Below are 20,967 nucleotides of genomic sequence, written 5' to 3' on the forward strand. Positions count from 1 at the left end.
TGCTGTGAATATGTTGTTTACCTACACTGCCTGGTAGGTTGCATATGTAAGCTGTTTATCGTTTCTGCTCCCTCTCTTCCCCTGTGTAAGTCAATGAGAGAAGGGCCTTCATCTCTCTCAATGCTGTCTCCCAGCACCTACAGCACAGGCTGGCAGAGAGTCGGCATACAGCATTTACTGGGTGGATAGAAATGCAGTATCTTTTAACCCTCATAACAATCCTTTGTGGTAGGTTTTTGTTCCAATTTCACCGGTTTTCTTAAGACCACAAAGCTAGTAAGTGACAGTAGTCTGTCTGCATTCCAAGTCACAATGCAATGCTACAATCTCCCAATCTCCCAGAACGAATCTGGAACAAAAGAAAGCAGTAGAGGTCATGTAAATCCAATTTCTGCAAATTCATAATAACTACATATGAATATCCAACTGGGTTAGGTGCTGGAGTTAATACAACCATAAAGTGGACAAGAATCTGAAGAAAAATACATTGAAGACAAAATCCCTAAGACTTGGCTCACAACCTTGCTAGTTCATGAAGATCTTTCACACATATTACCTTATTTAACCCCCCACAAATCCCCTAATAAGTAGGTTTTATGACCATTCCAATCAGGCTTTCGTCCTTCACTTAAACTGTGCTCCCCAAGGTGACTTCCGTGTTGCCAAATGCAACAGGTACTCACTTCAGGCACGACATTTAAGGGAGCACCAAAAAACCAAGTGATGAAGATGAATAACATTTTTATTTTCTAAAATTAAAATTAATGCAAAAAATACATGAATAACACAATACCAAAATTTAAATTAAAGAGGATCGTAAGTACTGGGTCCACCCACCAACGGAACCCCTCATTCACGGTAGGACTGAACGACCTCGAACCAAAGGGTCACGTACTTCCTGCTTGTGAGGCTTCTGAGCACGAAGACCGAGGAACTTCAGGGGGAGCCATTCTGCCCATCACCCCTAGTTCCAGCGTGCACCACGCAGGTGGGAACTGAGCCCGTGCTGTTGGAAAAGGCTGAACTGGGGATGCTTGAGCCCGTGCATATATGTGTTGCACACGGGTACGCGCACGCTTGTATTTCCAAGTCCCGGTTCCGGACAGGGGAGAGTACTGCTTTAGAGTACGCACCCTGAGCTCGGACTTTGCGCTCGCAGACTGAGGCGCCAGGCTGCATGCATGTGAAGACAAGCTCAGAATTCCTTCCTGCACAAGCGGCAGGTGGAGTGCAACTCTTTCTGGTGCCTCAATCCGAGACAGGGCCACGCCATTCCCTGCGAGGTAGCAGAGGGACCTAATCGAACACGAAAATCTCTGCGGGACCCTTAACCGCCTTCCCGTAGCTATCGGAAGTAGAGAAACTGAGGCGGGATAAGCCCCCAGCGAGGGCGGTGGAGCAAGGGACAGTGGAGGTGCAGAGGGCGGAGGAGCGTCTTCTTTCGCTCCGCCCCGCCTCTTCTCTTGGCTCCGGCCAATTGCCGCGCGCTCCGAGCCTCGACCCCGCCTCCTCCGGCCTGCGGCCACGCCCGCCCCGGTAATAATTAGGGTGCGGGCGGGGGCCGCCGCGTCAGCGCCGGGAGCCGGCCAATCCAGTGGCTCTCCTCGGCGGTCGCGTCATAGGCCGAACAGCCAAACAGAAAAGTTTAATAAACAGCGGACGGAGGGGCCGTGGCGGCGGCGGCGGAGCCGGAGCGAGCGGGGGTTCGGCAACCTCACCTGTCCCCATTCACCGGAGGTACCGGCGGCACCGGCGGCGGCGGGGAGCGCGTCAGGCGGAGAGAGCCGCCGCCAGGTGAGCAGTGGGGCCCGGCCGGCTGGTGCTGCCCCTCCCCCGCCCGCTCCCTTCCCCCACCGGGCTGCGGCGAGGCCCGCCCCCGGTCCCTCCCGGCGCCCGCGAGCCGGAAGCGGAGGGCGGCTGGCCGGCGCAGCAGGTGGTGGGCCCGTCTGGGCCGCGGGCGAGAGGGCGAGGACTCCCGGCTCCGCGTGGGGGGTGCGGGGAGTGGCGGGTTCACCTCAGACGCGCGCGGGCGCCGGTGGCCCGTGGCGGCTTCCTGTCAGGGTGGGCGCGCCGGGATCGGGAGCTTCGGTTTCTCAGGGCCGCGGAGCCCGCGCCGCCCGAGCGGGTTCGGAGCGCTTGGCGGGCGAGGGTCGGAAGGGTCCCGAGCACTCTCGGGCGTGTCAGCCCCGCCTCCGAGTCTCGGGTTTTCTTCGGGATGTTTTTCCACCTGCCGTGTTTTCAGAAACGCACCCGGGGGCAGCCCAGAGTCTCCCGCTCGCTCTGCCTGGCGCCGGGAAGGGACTTGGTCGTCTTTCCCTGCTTGGGTTTAGCTTGCTTAGCATTCTGAATTTTCTGTCTGCTCTTTTGAAATAGTTATTTTCAAATTTTTGTCTCTAGCTACCTGAAGAAGTACAAAAGAATGTGGCGTTTGAAATCATTTTTACTTGGTTTCGAAGTCATGTGCTAACCACACAGTTGGGACGCTATGATTTACCTTCGTAACTCGGAAGCTGTGACCAGTTGTGACGAAGTTAGGGCCTTGGGGTTACCTACAGATAATTTATATTAAGTTGTTTGGCCATAAAAACTGGGCATAATTGGCTGGGCGCGGTGGCTCACGCCTGTAATCCCAGCACTTTGGGAGACCGAGGCGGGCGGATCACGAGGTCAGGAGATCGAGACCATCCTGGCCAACACGGTGAAACCCCGTCTCTACTAAAAATACAAAACTTAGCCGGGCGTGGTGGCGCGCGCTTGTAATCCCAGCTACTCAGGAGGCTGAGGCAGGAGAAATCACTTAAAACTGAGAGGCGGAGGTTGCACTGAGCCGAGATCGCCCACTGCACTCCAGCCTGGGGGACAGAGCAAGACTCCGTCTCAAACCCCAAAACAAACAAAAAAAACATTGGGCGGAATTAACGATTTTGATGCTCTGAGAAACAGGGTTAAATTCCTCTTTCAAACCAATATCGGAATTTGATTTTTTTAAAGTGTAAAATACCTAAACATTTAAGGTTAGGTATTCAGCAACTATGTCACCAATTTTAAGGCACTTTCTGAGTTACGTATAGTTTCTCCAGAGCCCTAGGGAAAATGTTTTCAAAATGTGTACATTTAAATTTCCAAAACAGGTTGTCTTCTTTTTTTTCACGTTTTAAAATATATTTAAAGGGAAACAGATTACAAATGTGCAGGAGGAAAATACAGGGGTTGATGGGTTTGTTATCTTGTGATAACTTTCTGGGTGTATGCATGTCAGAACTTACACATTTTGCACTTCAAATATGTGCACTTTATTGTCAACTATATGTCAGTAAATGTTTTAAGAAGTAATCAAAGTATATTTAATACCACGAAAAAGTACATAACACAGTAAAGTATAAACAGATAAAACGTCATAAATCCTTGACTACTCCCCCAAACCCAAAACTGGAAAGTTACTAAAACTTGCGTTTGCCTGTGAGTTTCTTATCCAGTGGATTTTGTGTATGTCACTTCATGACTTTTTGAAAAATAGTTTTGTCGTATATGTTTGTATGCCCAAAGAGTGTGGCATTTAATTTGCTTTTCTTTTGAGCTTTATAAAAATAGTATGTGGGTGTAGTTCATTTCATTGCTTTATGATATATTAATCTGCCATAAGTCATAGGCAATTAGGCCATGTTTTTATTGTTTTCTTATTTTGTTTTGCTATAAACCGTCTTGCTCTATGAACATTTCTTGTTTCCGGCTCTTTGTACACGAAGTACAAGAATTTCTCTAGAGTAAATACTTAATGTGGATTGCCTCAGAAGGTATTAGGTAATCAGGACTAGGATAGATTGAAATACTTAGAAATAAAATGAATGAAAAAGCATTAGGATTCTCTATTATGTTTAAATGGAAGATTCATCGCCATAGTGATTGAACTTGTTCAACCTAAATATTTGCATGAAAAACCAAAATTCTTGTTAACCTATGTATAACGACTCTTCTTTTGAAGTCACATTGTAAAAAGTCTGGCACTGTTTAGTATCTCCTTTTCAATGCAAAAATAATAAGTATGGTAGAAAAACACTGGATTGTATGTAAAATAAATCACTCTTTCTGCTGTTCCTCTCTTCCCCTCTAATCTCTAGCAAATTACTTAAAAATTTCTCTTGGCCGGGCGCGGTGGCTCACGCCTGTAATCCCAGCACTGTGGGAGGCCGAGGCGGGTGGATCACGAGGTCAAGAGATCGAGACCATCCCGGTCAACATGGTGAAACCCCGTCTCTACTAAAAATACAAAAAATTAGCTGGGCACGGTGGTGCATGCCTGTAATCCCAGCTACTCAGGAGGCTGAGGCAGGAGAATTGCCTGAACCCAGGAGGCGGAGGTCGCGGTGAGCCGAGATCGCGCCATTGCACTCCAGCCTGGGTAACAACAGCGAAACTCCGTCTCAAAAAAAAAAAAAAATTTCTCTTGTGCCTTAGCATAGTCATGTAAAAGAAACTTGGCCTAAGCTTATCCTTCCAGTTTTGCACAGACTTTAGTTAAGGAAAACACCTGTCAAATGGCACACCCTTTAAGGGAAAGCATTAGGACCAAGGTGTTATTCTGTGGAATTATATTTTGTGTCCTTTAGAACATTTTTTGAAAAGTTGTGTGGCATTTCAGGATTTAACTCCATATTTATGTTTTAAATTAGAGAATGCCCACTGAGGACCTGTTTCATTATACTAACAGAGACACAGTGACAAATTAGGGAATAGTATCTCTTTAATATACTGACGATGGGTGTGTTTGTATGTTTGGTGTTTCATTCTTATAGATGAGAATTTACATATAGCTTTGAATAACCTTTTTGTTTGAAGACTGGAGTAGAGATGGTTTCATTTTTTCTATATATAGTTTGCAGAAAAATATCAGGATCCTTTGTTTTGGTAGGGCTGTATTCTGCTTTTAAAAACCTCATTTTTTATTTGATTATAAGGGCAATGTGTGTATGGGGATCCCCCCCGCCCAAACTGTGAGAAAGAATAGAAAGTTACTAAGAAGAGCCACCTATAACACCAATCGTAGATGACCGTTGTTAACATTTTGTCAGGTATATCCCTGGTCTTTGTAGGGTTTTTTTTCGTAATAGAATCTAGCTGTGTCGCCAGGCTGTAGTGCAGTACTGCAGTGACGCCATCTCTGCTCACTGCAACTTCTGTCTCCTGGGTTCAAGCGATTCCCCTGCCTCAGCCTCCCAAGTAGCTGGGACTACAGGTGTGTGCCACCTTGCTGCTCAACTAATTTTTGCATTTTCAGTAGACACAGGGGTTTCACCATGTTGGCCAGGATGGTGTCCATCTCTTGACCTCATGATCTGCCTGCTGTGGCCTCCCAAAGTGGGGATTACAGGCGTGAGCCACTGCGCCCAGCCTCTGTGTGTGTTCTTAATATCCTAAACTTAAAGAGTTAATTCTAAACATTGTCAGGCTGGCTTTTCCTTCAGAACTTATCCCAAATGTAATCTGCCTCACCTCCTTGTTTTATATAAGATGGTAATAGAAGTCATCTAACTGGAACCGCTGCTTCAACTTTTCTGCTCTTCTGCTTCATTTGAATATGTAAGTTAGAGTATCTTACTTTCCGACTCAGAACCCTCCAGTAGCTTTTCAATATGCAAAATAAAATCGAAACCTCATACTCTGGCTTATATACCTCAGACCAGCAAAATCCACTAGAAATAGAACACCAGTCACAAATGGGAGCTACATTAAGTAATTTAAAATTTTCTGATAGTCCAATTACGAAAAAAAGAGAAACTGGTGAAATACATTTTATTTAACCCTGTCTTTATAATTTGGTATGTATTTTCCACTTACAGTATATCTCATTTTGGACTAGCCACCTTTTTATTTTGGGACAGTGTCTTGCTATCTCCCAGGCTGGAGGGCACTGGTGCAATCTCAGCTCACTGCAACTTCCACTTCCCAGGTTCAAGTGATTCTTGTTCCTCAGCCTCCTGAGTAGCTCAGACTATAGACACACATCACCCCGCTTGGCTAATCTTTTTTTTTTTGAGACGGAGGCTGGAGTGCATTGGCGCGATCTTGGCTCGCCGCACCCTCCACCTCCTGGGTTCATGCTATTCTGCTTCAGCTTCCCCAGTAGCTGGGACTACAGATATGTGCCACCACACCCAGCTAATATTTGTATTTTTAGTAGCAACAGGGTTTCGCCATGTTGGCCAGGTTGGTCTTGAACTCCTGACCTCGGGTGATCCATCCGCCTCGGCCTCCCAAAGTGCCAGCATGACAGGCGTGAGCCATTGTGACCAGCCTGACTTTTTTGTATTTTTAGTAGAGACCAGGTTTCGCCGTGTTGGCCAGGCTGGTCTTGAACTCCTGGTCTCAGGTGATCCGCCTGCCTTGGCCTCCCATAATGTTGGGATTACAGGCGTGAGCCACCAGTTCAACCCGAACTAGCCACATTTCAAGTCCTCAGTAGCCATGTGTGACTAGTAGTTAACCACATGGACAGTTCCATCTTATAAAAGTACTGTAACTTAACTAGTTATCTGTTGGATGTAACTTACATTAATTTATTATTTTTTTCTTATAAGTAGTGTGATAATAAGAGCTACTTCTATGTATTTTACATTATTTCTTTAGGATCTAGTCTGTCTTACAAATCACTGAATCAAAGCGTATGAATGTTTCTTAAAGTCTTTTCATAAATATTGCCAAATTTTGTCCTTAAAAATACCAAATTTCACTAAAAATATGAAAGAATACACTCATGTCTTTACCAACACTATTATCTGTCCATCTACCCTCCATCCTTCCTTCCCTTTCTATAGGATTTATTATGTATTTCTGTAATTAATTATGATAGTAAAGACATGGATATTGAACATGTTCTAGTTTATCTTTTGCCCATTTTGGATGGCGTTCTATATTTGTGATACCCTTTTAAACCTTCTGTGTTTTTAGGATTTAGAATAGCAACTTTGCCATATACTGCAAATATACAAACATATATATGTGTATATATATATGTTTAAAAAAAAAATTTTTTTTTTTTTTTTGAGGCAAGGTGTTGCTGTATGTCCCAGGCTGGAGGGCAGTGGTGCAATCATGGCTCACTGCAACCTCTACTTCCTGGGCTCAAGTAATTATCCCACCTATAACTGGGACTACAGGCATTCACCACCATGCCTGGCTATTTTTATTTTATTTTATTTTGTAGAGATGAAGTTTTACCATATTGCCCAGAGGGGTTTTGAACTGGGCTCAAGTGATTTGGCCTCCCTAAGTACTGAGATTATGGGCATGAGCCACTGGGCCTTGCCTGCAAATATTTTTCCTAGTTTTCTCCTGCTCTCTTTTTTTTTTTTAAACAGGCAAAGGTTTTTACCTTTTAAGAAAACTAGGTTAATACTTTCTTTTAAGGCTTCTACTTTGCTTTTATATTTAAAGGCTTCTACCCAGATAACTTTTCTTCTAGTTCTTTTATGGTTTCATATTTCACATCTGTCTTTTTCTGTTCATCTGGGATTTTTTTTTTTAACATATATGAGGTGAAATAACTTCCTTTTATTTTTCCTTAAAAATTTTGGCCCCACTAAAAAAACAACAACAACTTGTTGTCTTGAAATAAAGTTGCCTTTATCATATGTTAAATGCACATTTTCTTGGTTCTTTTTAGGTTTTATTGAAGTATCAATGATTTGATACCAGTGCACACTTGTATGCACTGGGTATGGTATTCTCATTTTGTTAAGAAATGTGTTTTTGTTACTATAAGTCTCCCCCCCACACACTTTTTTGGTTGTTGCTTTGTTAGTCCTCAGATGTTTTAGTTTTTTCTTCTGGGGCTTCGAAATAGGTTTTTTTTTTTTTCCCTATTTTTTTTTTGAGGCAGAGTCTCACTCTGTCGCCAGGCTGGAGTGCAGTGGCGCAATCTTGGCTCACTGCAACCCCTGCTTCCCAGATTCAAGTGATTCCCCTGCCTCAGCCTCCCGAGTAGCTGGGACTACAGGTGCGTGCCACCATGCCTGGCTAATTTTTTGTATTTTAGTAGAGATGGGGGTTTCATCATGTTGGCCAGAATGGTCTCGATCTCCCGACCTCGTGATCCACCCACCTCGGCCTCCCAAAGTGCTGGGATTACAGGCGTGAGCCGCTGCGCCCAGCCCGGTTTTGAATTTTTTAACTTAAAAAAATTGCAGCTTCTACGTTTCGTATTTTATGTTGTGTAATGAAAAGATTTAATGCTATTGAATGTTCTTCTTTGTTTTTTATTTTTATTTTTTTTGAGACGAAATCTCACTCTGTCGCCAGGCTGGAGTGCAATTGCACAATCTTAGCTCACTGCACCCTTTGCCTCCGGGGTTCAAGGGATTCCCCTGCCTCAGCTTCCCAAGTAGCTGGCACTACAGGTGTGCGCCACCACATACAGCTAATTTTTTGTATTTTAGTAGAGATGGGGGTTTCACAATGTTGGCCAGGATAGTCTCGATCTCCTAACCTCGTGATCCGCCTGCCTCGGTCTCCCAAAGTGCTGTGATTACAGGCATGAGCCACCGTGCCCAGCCTGAATGTTCTTCTGAGCAGAGCTTTAGCTGTACTACATAAATTTTGATGAATAATATTTTTCCATTCATTCATTCATTCATTCATTAATGAGATGGAGTCTCACTCTGTAGCCGAGGCTGGAGTGCAGTGGCGCAATCTTGGCTCACTGCAACCTCCGCCTCCCAGGTCCCTGTTCAAGCAATTCTCCTACCTCAGCCTCCCAAGTAGCTGGGATTACAGGCACGAGCCACCATGCCCAGCTAATTTTTTGGTATTTTTTAATAGAGATAAGGATTCACCGTGTTGGCCAGTCTGGTCTTAAACTCCTGACCTTGTGATCCACCTGCCGCGGCCTCCCAAAGTGCTGGGATTACAGGTGTGAGCCACAACACCTGCTCATATTTTTATATTTATATATTTAAAAACCCCTGCAGTTACAGTTTTTATTCTTTCAAGTATTTAAGCACCTGGTCCATCTAGACATTGTGCCAAGTGCTGAGGGTATAACTATATACAGTACAAGGTCTCTTGCCTTCAGTCATAGTCTATTGAGAAATATAGACAAACCAACAAATAAAGAATTTTCAGATTTCGGTAAGTGTGTAGAAAGTAAAGAAATAATAGAAGGTGGCTGGGTGTGGTGGCTCATGCCTGTAATCCCCAGCACTTTGAGAGGCCGAGGTGAATGGATCACAGGGTCAAGAGATCGAGACCTGAACAACATGGTGAAACTCTGTCTCTACTAAAAATAACAAAAATTAGCTGGGCCTGGCAGCACGAGCCTGTAGTCCCAGCTACTCTGAAGGCTGAGACAGGAGACTCGTTTGAACCCGGGAGGCAGAGGTTGCAGTGAGCTGAGATTGTGCCACTGTACTCCAGCCTGGTGACGACAGAGCAAGACTCCATCTCAAAAATGAAACAAAAAAACCCAAATAATAGAAGGTGCTAAGTTCTGAGACTGTCTCTAAGGATGTCATGTTTAAATTGATCGGTGGTACCAAGGTGTGTATGGGAGTTTCTTTAGCTTTTCCAGTCTGTCAGAAAATTTAAAAAAAGACTTAAGTTTTTTGTTGCTGTTTTTTGTTTTTTCGAGATGGAGTCTCACTCTTGCCCAGGCTGGAGTGCAGTGGCGTGGTCTCGGTCACTGCAACCTCTGCCTCCTGGGTTTAAGCAGTTCTCCTGCCTCAGGCTCCTCAGTAGCTGAGATTACACCATGGCCGGCTAATTTATGTATTTTTAGTAGAGACGGGGTTTTACCATGTTGGCCAGGCTGGTCACAAACGCCTTACCTCAGGTGATCTGCTCACCTCAGTCTCCCAAAGTCCTGGGATTACAGGTGTGGACCACCTCCCCTGGCCAAAATGACTACTTTTTTTGGCAAAAAGTATTTTGTGAAAATTGCCTTGCAGGCCTGGCTTGGGGCCTCACGCTTGTAATCCTAGCACTTTGGGATGCCAAGGTGGGTGGATCACCTGAAGTCAAGAGTTCAAGACCAGCCTGGCCAACATGGTGAAACCTCGTCTCTAGTAAAAATATAAAAATTAGCCGGGCGTGGTGGCTGGCACCTGTAATCCCAGCTACTTAGGATGCTGAGGCAGAAGAATCACTTGAACCCTGGAGGCAGAGGTTGCAGTGAACCAAGATTTTGCCACTACACTCTAGCCTGGGCGACAGAGTGAGACTCCATCTCCAAAAAAAAAAAAAAAAAAAAAAATTGCTTTGCAAACAGTTTTCACTTCCAACTGGATCACTGCCCCAAAGGTGGTCCTGTGTAAAAAATTTGGAACTGTGATTCTGAGTTCTAAAATCAAGAAGTTGGAGGAAGTTTCCCAAGTGAAGGGAACTGCTGGCACAAATGGCACATACACAAAGTGCTTGAGTTGACTTTGAATTTGAGAGAAGATTGGAATGGCTGGATTTTACTGAGTGAGGATGGGACAAGGTTTGTTTCAGGACTTGTTTGGCAGACTTTTTTTTTTTTTCTCAAGTGGTAGGGCTGCTTCCACACCTCCTGCCTTCCTGTGGAGTTTTTATTTTGTGATCCAAATCATTCTTTTACAAATAGCGTATATTATTTTACCTCTTGTTACTTTTCTTCATTATTTCTACTGTGTTTTCAGTTTTCTCTACTCAAGTCCTTTGGTTTTGCTTAATTGTGATTTCCTTGAGGAATCCTTCCTTGAATGCCACCAAATAGGTTAGGTCCTTCTGTCGGCTTCATGTGCTCATTTATTATTGGGTGTCTCTTTCATAAACATTTGTAACAACTCCAGTTCATTAAGTGTGTGTGAATTGTTTTAGTGTCTATTTCCTCTTCCAGATTGGTACAGTCTGGTAGCTCCACTTGTGGCTATTTAATAAATTTAAATTTAAGATTAAAAATTCAGTTCCTCATTTGTATTAGTCACATTTCAGGTGCTTACTTAGTGGTCTTATGTGGCTAGTGGCAAATGTGTTGGACAGCAGAGACAGAGTCTTCTGCAATAATAGATACTAATTTATAGTCCTGGTGGCTAATGGCTACCATATTTTATTTAAATAGTCACATCTGACTATTGAGATGTGGGAAATCTGAATTGATGTACTAAGTATGAAATAGGAACTTGATTTCTAGTACAAAATAATGAAAATATCTCAATTTTAAAAATATCGATTACATATTGAAGTAATATTTTACATATATTGTGTTAAAATATACTATTGTTAATTTTATTTATTTTATTTTATTAAAAAAATTTTTTTATGAGACCTCTGTTGTCCAGGCTGGAGTGCAGTGGGCGCGATCTTGGCATACTGCAACCTCTGCCTTCTTGGTTCAGGCAATTCTCCTGCCTCCACCTCCCAAGTAGCTGGGACTGTAGGCGTGCACCACTGGCACCCAGCCTATTAATTTTGTTGTTGTTGTTGTTGTTTTGTTTTTGAGACACGGCCTTGCCTTTGCCACCCAGGATAGAGTGCAGTGGCGTGTTCTTGGCTCACTGTAGTCTCAACCTCCCTGGCTCAAGAGATCCTCCCACCCCAACTTCCTAAGTAGCTAGGACTACAGGTGGGTGCCACCATGCCTGGCTAATTGAAAAATTTTTTTTTTATTTTTTGTAGAGACGGGGTTTCACTATGTTGCCCAGGCTGATCTTGAACTCCTGAGCTCAAGTGATCTGTCTGCCTTGGCCTCTGAAAATCTTTGGATTACAGGTGTGAGCCACCATGCCCAGCCAATTTTTATGTTTCAATGTGACTACTAAGAAATAGAAAATCACATGTGGCTCTCATGTTTCTGTGAGGCAGCACTGGTCTTGACTTGTCCCTAAGTTTCTACAATGGTAGAGACTATATCCATTTTATTTCCTGTGGTATCCTCAGCACATAATAGACATTCAAAAGATTTGGTGAATGAATAAACTAACTCTCTTTTCAATGTTATTGTATAGTTTATAGAGAATGTTATCTATTCAACTTTTGCTTTTCAGAATTGTTCATTTTCTTTTTGACTAACATGGTTGAGAAAAGTTCTTTTGGTAGCTATATAATTAGTCTTCATCTTTCATGTAATATTTTATTTATTTTTCTTCTGGTTTAGGCTGCTAAGGAGAAAGGGGAATTTAAAGTTGGCCTGTCTATTTTCTCTTCATTTTTCTATGTCTAACACTTTTTCCTAGATGATCTATGATAATGTTACTTGGCACATGAAAATTTATGACTTAAAATCTTAATAGTTAGGTATTATAAATGCATTCTCTTTTATATTTGTGTCACTGTTGTGATCCCTGTTTCTTTTTATTCTGCATTAATCGGTGACCTTGTTATCCCTTGAGACCTAAAACAAAGCAATTTACTGTCTTTCGTAGAAAGGTACCTTATCCTGTCAGCTTGGTTTATGCTTTCTTATCTGTATGGTTCCTTAATGTTTCCTTTATATTTCCTTCGTGTTCAGTGTTTGAATAGGCCATTACCACCACCCTCCTCAACTCCCCATACATACCTTGTAATCTTTTCCCTAAGGAGTCAGGAGATATACCCCAGGAATTGCAAGCTCAAATATATACCTTAGTTTTGTAGGCAATGTGTATTTGCCAGGGAAATTTTTTTTATGTTTTATTCCCCATTGAATGGTATTTTTCAGAGTTTATCCTTAGTGATCCTGGTCATATTTTGCTAACGTCAGGATGGTCTTTTTATCAGCTACTACAATAAACCACTAGTTGTGCCCAGAGAAAATGCCCAGGATTAATTTCTTTTGTAGGAAGAGCAGTTTGAACTATCTGGAATCCTTCAAAATTCTAAGAAAGTGTTCGCCCTGTTCTGTATGTATTCTGCTAAAAGTTGTTCCTGATAGTCTAGATATTGATTTTTTATGTAAGCAGGGTCTTTTTAATCAAAAGTGAAGTGGGACCAAATTGTTCAGTGGCTTGTTCTCTTCTAAATTGTTTTTAGCTGATAAGATTTGGGAAACTTTCTGGGCTCCCACAAATAATATACAATACATCCTTTGAATACTTGATGCTTAAAAAGTATTGTGGTGGCATGCAATCAGGGAGCTCCAGAGCTTTTTGCAGGCTCCTTGTTCCTGAGAAGCAATATTGTTTTCATATTATCTTGGTTACAAATTTTGTGGTTTTGACATTACTTTCTTTTTATTTATTTTTTGCTGCTGTTGTCTGCTGCTCCTGATTTAGAAATGCAATAAGCTACTCTTAATTTTAGCCTGTTTGCTACCTAAAATGATAATGACCTTGTTGATGTTCTTTCAAGCAGGTCCTAGAGATTTTAGAACAATCTGGAATCAATCACTAAGTCCACAGTTGGCTTTTCTCTTGGTTATATATAGATTGATAGTGGTCTTGGTGTTATATTAGTGTATGATTCATGTTTGTTTCATAATTAACTTTGAAGTGAAAAAACTGATGCGAGAGCAGAGGTTTAGTTTCCATAACTATCTACTAATTTTATGCTTGCCAGATTTTAAGATTAAAATATTTGTCATCTCTCTTCTTTTTATTTTTTCATAAAACTTTTGTCCATCTACAGTCAATTTCCTTCAAGTCTTATGCTGTAATTCAAGCTATATATTCTTTCTGCCAATTGCTTCTGTACCTTCTCTGCTTCCAGTGTTCTTTTGCAAGTGTCCACACAGTGGGAAGAAAACCTGAACTTGACTCATGAAGTGCTGGGCATTCAAAGCAGTGAATCCTTGCAAAGGATCTTGGGACTAGACCTCTGTGAATTGGCTCTTTCAATTTGTCCACTTAAAGGGCATAATAGATTATGCAGCTGTTTGGGCTTCAGCAGGGTATTGCTCCATATTCATGTCTAGTTGCAATTATGTGAATTTTCAGTTTGTTACAAAGACTTGCCTTTGTAGTCAAAGCAATTTTGTTGGCTTTATGTTCTAATACGTGAATTTTCTCTGAGAAAAAATAGTTGCAAGATTTTGAATATTGAAAACTTTAAATTTAAAATGTTTAAATGTTTTGTCATTGTTTTTGTTTTCTGATGCAAACTGAACATTGAAAACATAGTTAAAGGAGAAGCCACTCTAATATGCTTTAATTTTGTGTTTATGAATCACAGGATTTTTGGTAGAGGTAAAAATTATACTTACACAGTAAACTACACATTAAATGCCTTTGAATTAATCAGATGATGATTAATGTCAGAGTAATGTTTGATGGGACAAGCTACTAAAACATAAGCAATTCTAATTAAAATGTATAAGCTTAAGAGTATAAAAATAGCAAACTTGGTATGTATAAAGTGACAGTAGGTCTTTTTTGCTTAAAAATCGGAGTTCCTAAATAGTGTCCCTTTAGGATCTCTGTAGTAAAAATATTAATGTAGCTTAGTGAGTAGTTTAAGAGGAATATACCCTTCACTTTAGGGTGCCCATGCCACTTTGAAGTAATAGAGTGCAAAGTAGTTTCCATACTGAAAAAAAAAGATGAAAAAGACTTAAACTTTTCTAAGTTTTATACCTGATCTGTCATTAGAACAAGTGCCTTTTCCTTTTAGATCTCTGTTTGCAAATGGTTAAGCATTAACCTTGGTAAAATACTCACATATCAAATCTGTTAAATGTAATAATAATATTTCTGCCCAGTTTTTTCTTCAGTTTTAAGTAGAAATATCAATCTTTGATGTTACTGAAATTTCTACTCTGTTGTGATACCGAGAACATAAATGTCAGTGAATTTGATAGACATCTTAGAAATGAATCTTTTGCTTTCAGTATTTTAGTGCTGTATATTTTCACTTAAGCTTTAGTTTTCTCTTTAAGTCTTAGAAAAAATACTGGTTTGTTTCCTCTTAGCAACATATTGTAATGGATTTTCTGTTGCCGTTTTAAAATTTTAAGATAAAGTGTGAACTCTTATTAAAAATAATCTGTCTTTAAAGCATAACTTCACCTTCATTGCTCCGTAAAAATAATCAAATAATTTAGGCTAAAAGCATTGTATTTTAAACAGTTGGTCACTGAACTTCAAATTAAAACTGCTTCTGTGAGATTTTCATTTATGTCACTTAGTTTATTTTTCACCTAGACAAGGGTAAGCAACAGTATATGATGGGAAAACTGAAACCTTTCCTACTGTTTCTTTAAGAAACCAGCTTATCCAGGGGGTTTTAGTGTATCTAACCTAACCTGCTAGCAAGGAAAAGTTCTTTAAAATAATGGATATTAGCCGTATCCAATCACAATTATCAGTTTCACTAACAGGGAGGAGATTTTACTCTTCAGCCACTAGAATTGGAGAGGGTGGAGCTTGGTATTCAGGTTTGGTTGCTTTGGAGTACAGCTTCAAGTGAAGTTAATCTGAGGTGAAGCAAACAGAAAATTGTGGAGGTTTTGTTGGTAGGATTTTTGTTCTAATCTTTTTATGATCCTTTATTTTATAATTTTGCTCCTTTGTGATTCTATGTGTGCTACGTTTTGTCATTGTTTTTATTTTCTGACGCAAATTGAACACTAAAATTAAGCAGGGAAGCAGAACAAAAGGGCTGTTTGGACAGGAAATAGGTGTTCATAGAGAATCAAACTTGACTTTCTCCTATCATTTTTAGTTCAGAATATGAGTGTCATTAAAAAAATCTTAGAATCAAAATCATCTCCAATAACAGGGTTTTCTTTGGATTGGTTGTTCGAACAGTCGATTGTCAGTTTTTATAAATGACATACTGAGGAGGTTCATTTGATATGTCATTTTCCTTAAACTTAAAATGTTAAGTTGCTGAAAGATAAATGTGATAGGCTTAAATCAGTCTTTTAAAATCAATTGAAATGCCAACTGTTTAATTTTTAACCTCTGCACACCCCCCCCTTTTAATTTCAGTATATTTTAATTTAACAATATGTTGACATTTTAATAGGCTCATAATTTTAGCTTTGTTTTTAAAAAGGCCATTGATTCATATTATGAACAAAGTAAAACTGCTTTCTTCATTCAAACTATTCATTTCTTTCAAAGGTGGAGATAAGTAATTAACATTTCAAAGGTGGAGATAAGTAATTAACATTTTGAAACAGGAAATGAAAAGATTTATATTTTTAAAAGCTATTGGTTAGGCTACTAAAACTTATTTTAAAGTATCTGATTCTGTTTACATTTCTTATTTATGAAATAATTGTAGTGTATTTCAGTACCAGAACATTTTTTAGAGACTGTTTTCTTTATATTGTTGCTGTTTGTTCTCATATAAATTGAGGTATAAATTGCAATAATCATTGCAATAATCAGACCAAATGCCAGCTAAGCGTTTTGAGCCATTGTACTTGCTATGCTGCTTGTTCTGAATCATGAAAAGGTTTTTAAGTTAATGCTTTTCTGCTATATCTGTTGCTTAAACAATACTGTAATAATAATGAAATCAAGAAAAGTTACCTATCTACCCACCAGAAAATCATTGTTTGGTCATCTCATTTTTTTCCTGTTCCCTTCTCTATCTTACCATATTCTTGCATTTTTCCAATAATTAAGAATTTGTGCAGTTTTATGTTTTTTTCACTTAACTATCTGTTGAAATTGTTTTCATTGCAGTAACTGTAATTCTCTTCAGTTGATGTGACCGTAATTAACCTAATCTTTTGACTTGTCTACTTCTAGGTTGTTGCTAATTTTTCATCATTTTAAATAGTATTGCATTGAACACATTTCTGTGTGTAGCTGTAAAATATTTTTCTTTTTAAAAAAGATTTCTTTTGGAAATATCCCCTGGAGTGGGCTTACCTAGATCAAAGGATATGAACACTTCACTGGCCAAATTGTTTTTCTGAAAAGTTATACCAGTTTATATCGACACCAGCAGGATGTGCTCCAAAGTTTTTCTAATGTGTAGCTCCTTAAATGTTCTGTTAAAGTGTGCCTATGGAGCTCTCTGACTTATATTAGTTTTTGCCTAAAAGTCTATTTTCAACACCGTTTTCCAAGATGTAGATGGATATAAATCCACTTTTTTGGATGTTAAAATCAGCTGAAGGAAATTGGAAAAACTTTTACCCACTTAATTCTCTGTTAGATATTTTATTTACTTATTTTATGTATTGCTGTCAGTATGTATGGGGCTTAGTGTTGTACACTGGCTTTGTTATTCAGGCTGGCTTTCCTTTTTCTTCCGTTATAAGCACATACCAGAAGAAATATTTTCTTCCAAGAAAATATATCAGAAACATTTTTAGGAGGGGACTGGAGTAGTGCCAGTTAGCATTAGAAGACTGGATTGGTGCCAGTTAACGTGTATGAATAACCTTTGTCATTATTCGTGCATATCTTAATTTTGAGTTTTTAAAAATACACTTTGGAAACAGAGAACTTTTATGTATAATTGCAGGTTTTGAAATGGTATGTCAGCATCTTTCCAGTATTTTATAGGTTTCAGTTAAGGATAAACTAACTTTACACACATAGAGTGGTGCTAGACACACGTTGTTTCTATTTGTCTTTAAGAGCATCCTTTTGGCAGTGACCACGGATTATGTATACTCTTAATAACTCGTCTGTTAAATAGAATAGATGTTAACTGGCTTATAAACTAGTTGAGTAACTGTCCAGAATAAACTTAAGGTGTGTTAAGACAATTCTAACACGATCCTGATTTTTCTTACAAATGGGGAGTAATGATAAGCCGTGGGCTGAGCTATAACTCACTGATGCAAACAGTAGTTTTGCATGTATGGTCTTGAGTTAAATAATCTAGCTTATTTTGCAATTTAAATAATTTAACTTTTTTTCTGTCAGCATTTATTTCAATTAACTGATAATTTAGTATCTGACTTTCAGAGCTAATGCTGATATGTTGGTCATTTGTGTCATTTGTGTTTGTTTCAGAGGAAAGTATTTTTTTAATGTCTATTTATTTTTCTGGTTTGATTTTTTTTTCCCCCAGATGCTTTGGTGTCTGGAACATTTGGGATAGAAGAGAGAAATTTAAAATTTTCCATATTTATATCACAAGTATTTCTCTTACTGGTAATTGACAACATGTAATTTGTCTTCTTAATAAAATTTAATGTTATTGCTACCAAATAGAGATAAAGATAATTGTAAATACTTTAGTGAAAGTTATTTCAAGTTTAACTATTGATTATAATTTTACCGGGTACCCCAAGGTAAAGAAATTGATGTTCTTTTAGTGGTTTCTCTAACTGTAACTCTGGTTCTTTTAAGTATTTAGAATCCTTGGAACATCAGGTTCAAATATTTACCGATCTTAGATGGACAGATTTAGGGAATACCTTCTTAGTACGTTGGCTTCCTAGGGAGAGTAGAAACTAGTTTTCTACAAGGAGAAGAAAACTTTTACGTATTTGGGACAAGATGTGAATAGTGATGGTTGCGTTTTACTCCCTTACATTGGAGATAAAACCATGCATTCAAAGTCTCTGTTGCCATTCAAAGGAATGTAGTGATTTTTTTTCCTCTGAGTAATATGAGGAAAAAATTTAATGGACAGTAAGTTGATAAAACTTGAAATAACGTAGAGCCATATTTGTTGAAACCTATTGATGCTAATTTTTGAACTGATGTGTCTATGAACTTGTTTGACTAAATCTGATTTTCTGTGTTTGTATGCCATTGGAAAAAATGAACTCGAAACAGTTTTGTGGTTAGCAGCACTTTGGTAGAAGAGAGCAGATCCGTCTATTCTGTTTATACCTTTTTTCCCTCCCCAGTATAAATACTCTTTGTCATCTGCTGCCAATGGATTTTTGTGAGTACTTGATTTCTCAGCAACATTTAGTGCCATTGACTACTTTTCCTTCTTGAAATTCTTCTCATCAGTTTCATAATACTGTCTGTGCTTTCCTCATTAGTGATCTCTGTGTCTTTGCAAAGTTTTCTTCTTTACAAGCATTAAGTAATAGAGGCTCATGGGATTTTGTTCTTAATTCATTCGAGACCTCTCCTTTGATAATCTCCAGTCCCGTATCTTTTAATTAACATACGATACATATTAATGGCTCCAACATCTGTATCTAAAACCAAAAAATTTTTCTTTCGCTCTCAAGACCCATATTTATCCAGCTCACCAAAAGTCACAGTAAATGGATGATACTGCCATCCAAGCCAGAACCTGAGTGTCATTCTGATTCTTCTCCTTCATCACCAGTTAGCCACAGTTAGCCTATAAATTTTAAATTCAGTGTCTCTAGAATCCATTTCCTTTTTTTTTCATATGTTAGCATAAGGCCACAGTATACTTTGTTACTTAGATGACTAAACAACTCCCTAATTGATCTTCACTTACATTTTGGGCTCTATATTTTGCATTCTTTACTATGCAGTCATATCTGTTTTTCTCTGCTTCATACTCATTAGTGAATACTAGCTAGAGTGAAGAATAACACCAGCTAATTCTGTGCTAAACATTCTCTCAGTCCCCACACAACTTTAAGAACTAAGTATTATTACTCTCATTGAACCAAGTAAGTCAGTTTAGAAAGGCTAGCTAATTTGTCTGAGGTCTCCTTACCAGAAGTTCTTTCTTTTAAGCACTGAACTGTGTGCTTTCCTGAGCTTACTTCTCTATTCCTTCCTCTTTAACCAGCTATTTGCAGTTCCTTCCTCTAAGGCATACTCAAAACTTGCTGCCTGTCTAAAAATGCTTTAAGGGAAACAAACATTAAAAAAAAAAAAAAAAAAAGTATTTCTGACACTTTTTTGGACGACTTTGAAAAGGGATATAAAACACTTTAGCATCCCCAGAATGTAAGAAGATAAAAGAATCAGACACAAAGTAAAGGTAGTTTTCCTTATGCATGTAGTTTTGAATTTCAAAGCTTTTGAAAGCTTGAAACCACCACTGTGTAGTAGGAAGATTAGGCGAAGTGCAGAAGTACTTTAAGCTGTTTGAAATGCTAACTCCTTAAATAGCTATTGGCCTGGACCTTGTGCTCATTCTGCATCCAGGTGTATAAAGCATCTACCTGTGAACAAAAGTCAAATAACTTCTACTGAGTAACTTCTAGATAGGGTAGAGAGGCTACATACATTCTTTTACATCAAATATTATATCATCAGAAAAGTTAAATACTGCAGCCAACATTACTTACACATAAAATTGACATAAACTGAAAAATAGTTGATTTGGAATCATTTTCATTTAAAATATTTTCTCTTTATCCTCTGTGCCATTCCCCCTCTAACATATTTTAAACCAAAAGGAACTCTATTGGACCAGAAAAGGCCTTTCCATTCATAGCTTTGAAAGCAACTTGGTAGTAAAGGAAAAAGATCAAATTGATGGAACTTTTGAAATATAGGTAAATATTACCAATATTTGTTTCTTTGAAGGGATTGAATTCTTAACTATAGTTGGGAATTAAAGGTAATTATAAGCGTAAAAATCCATAAATTACCCATTATAAGAACAGGAGTGTTTTTTTTTTCTAATTACAATTTTTTTAGAGGCAGGAAGTGCCATACTACTCTCAAAACTTAATGTGGCATTATTTACTATCAAAAATAGTCTTTTGCTATGTTTTGTCTTTTCAACTTTTATTTTAGATACAGAGGGTATCTAAGTTTGTTACATGGATAAATTGCACGTCACTGTGGTTTGCTGTACGAACGATCCCATCACTCAGTGAACATAGTACCTGATAGGTATTAATAGTTTTTCAACACTCATCCCTCCCCAGCCCCTCTCTCTAATAGTCTCTAGTGTTTGTTGTGCCCATCTTTATGTCCTTGTGTACTTAGTGCTCAGCTCCCATGTATAAGTGAAAACATGGTATTTGGTTTTCTATTCCTGCATTAATTCACTTAGGATAATGGCCTCCAGTTCCATCCATGTTGCTACAAAGAACATGATTTTGTTCTTTTTTATGGCTGCATAGTATCCTGTAATGTGTGTACCACATTTTCTTTATCTAGTCCACTGTTGATGGGCACCTAGATTGATTCTGTGTCTTTGTTATTACGAATTGTGCTGTCAAGGACATATGAG

General features: G+C 39.2%; 1 protein-coding gene across 8 annotated transcripts in view; it reads left to right on the plus strand.

The window, feature by feature from the left end:
- The first annotated feature begins 1,647 nt into the window (after positions 1-1,647).
- ZFAND6 (zinc finger AN1-type containing 6) overlaps positions 1,648-20,967 on the plus strand; it is a 60,023-nt gene continuing 40,703 nt past the window's right edge. For 2 of the 8 annotated variants that reach the window (XM_012466927.2, XM_012466929.2), the window contains exon 1: positions 1,648-1,794. The gene's annotated coding sequence lies outside the window, so the exon portion shown is untranslated. Of the gene's footprint in view, positions 1,795-15,288; positions 15,377-20,967 lie in introns of those variants that run through there. The other 6 variants (XM_012466923.3, XM_012466925.3, XM_012466926.2 and 3 more) reach the window with 4 other exon arrangements.

The sequence above is a fragment of the Aotus nancymaae genome, unplaced genomic scaffold (genome assembly GCF_030222135.1).
Source record: "Aotus nancymaae isolate 86718 unplaced genomic scaffold, 86718_ANA_hifiasm-v0.15.2.pri h1tg000064l_0, whole genome shotgun sequence".
Classification (NCBI taxonomy): Eukaryota; Metazoa; Chordata; class Mammalia; order Primates; family Aotidae; genus Aotus; species Aotus nancymaae.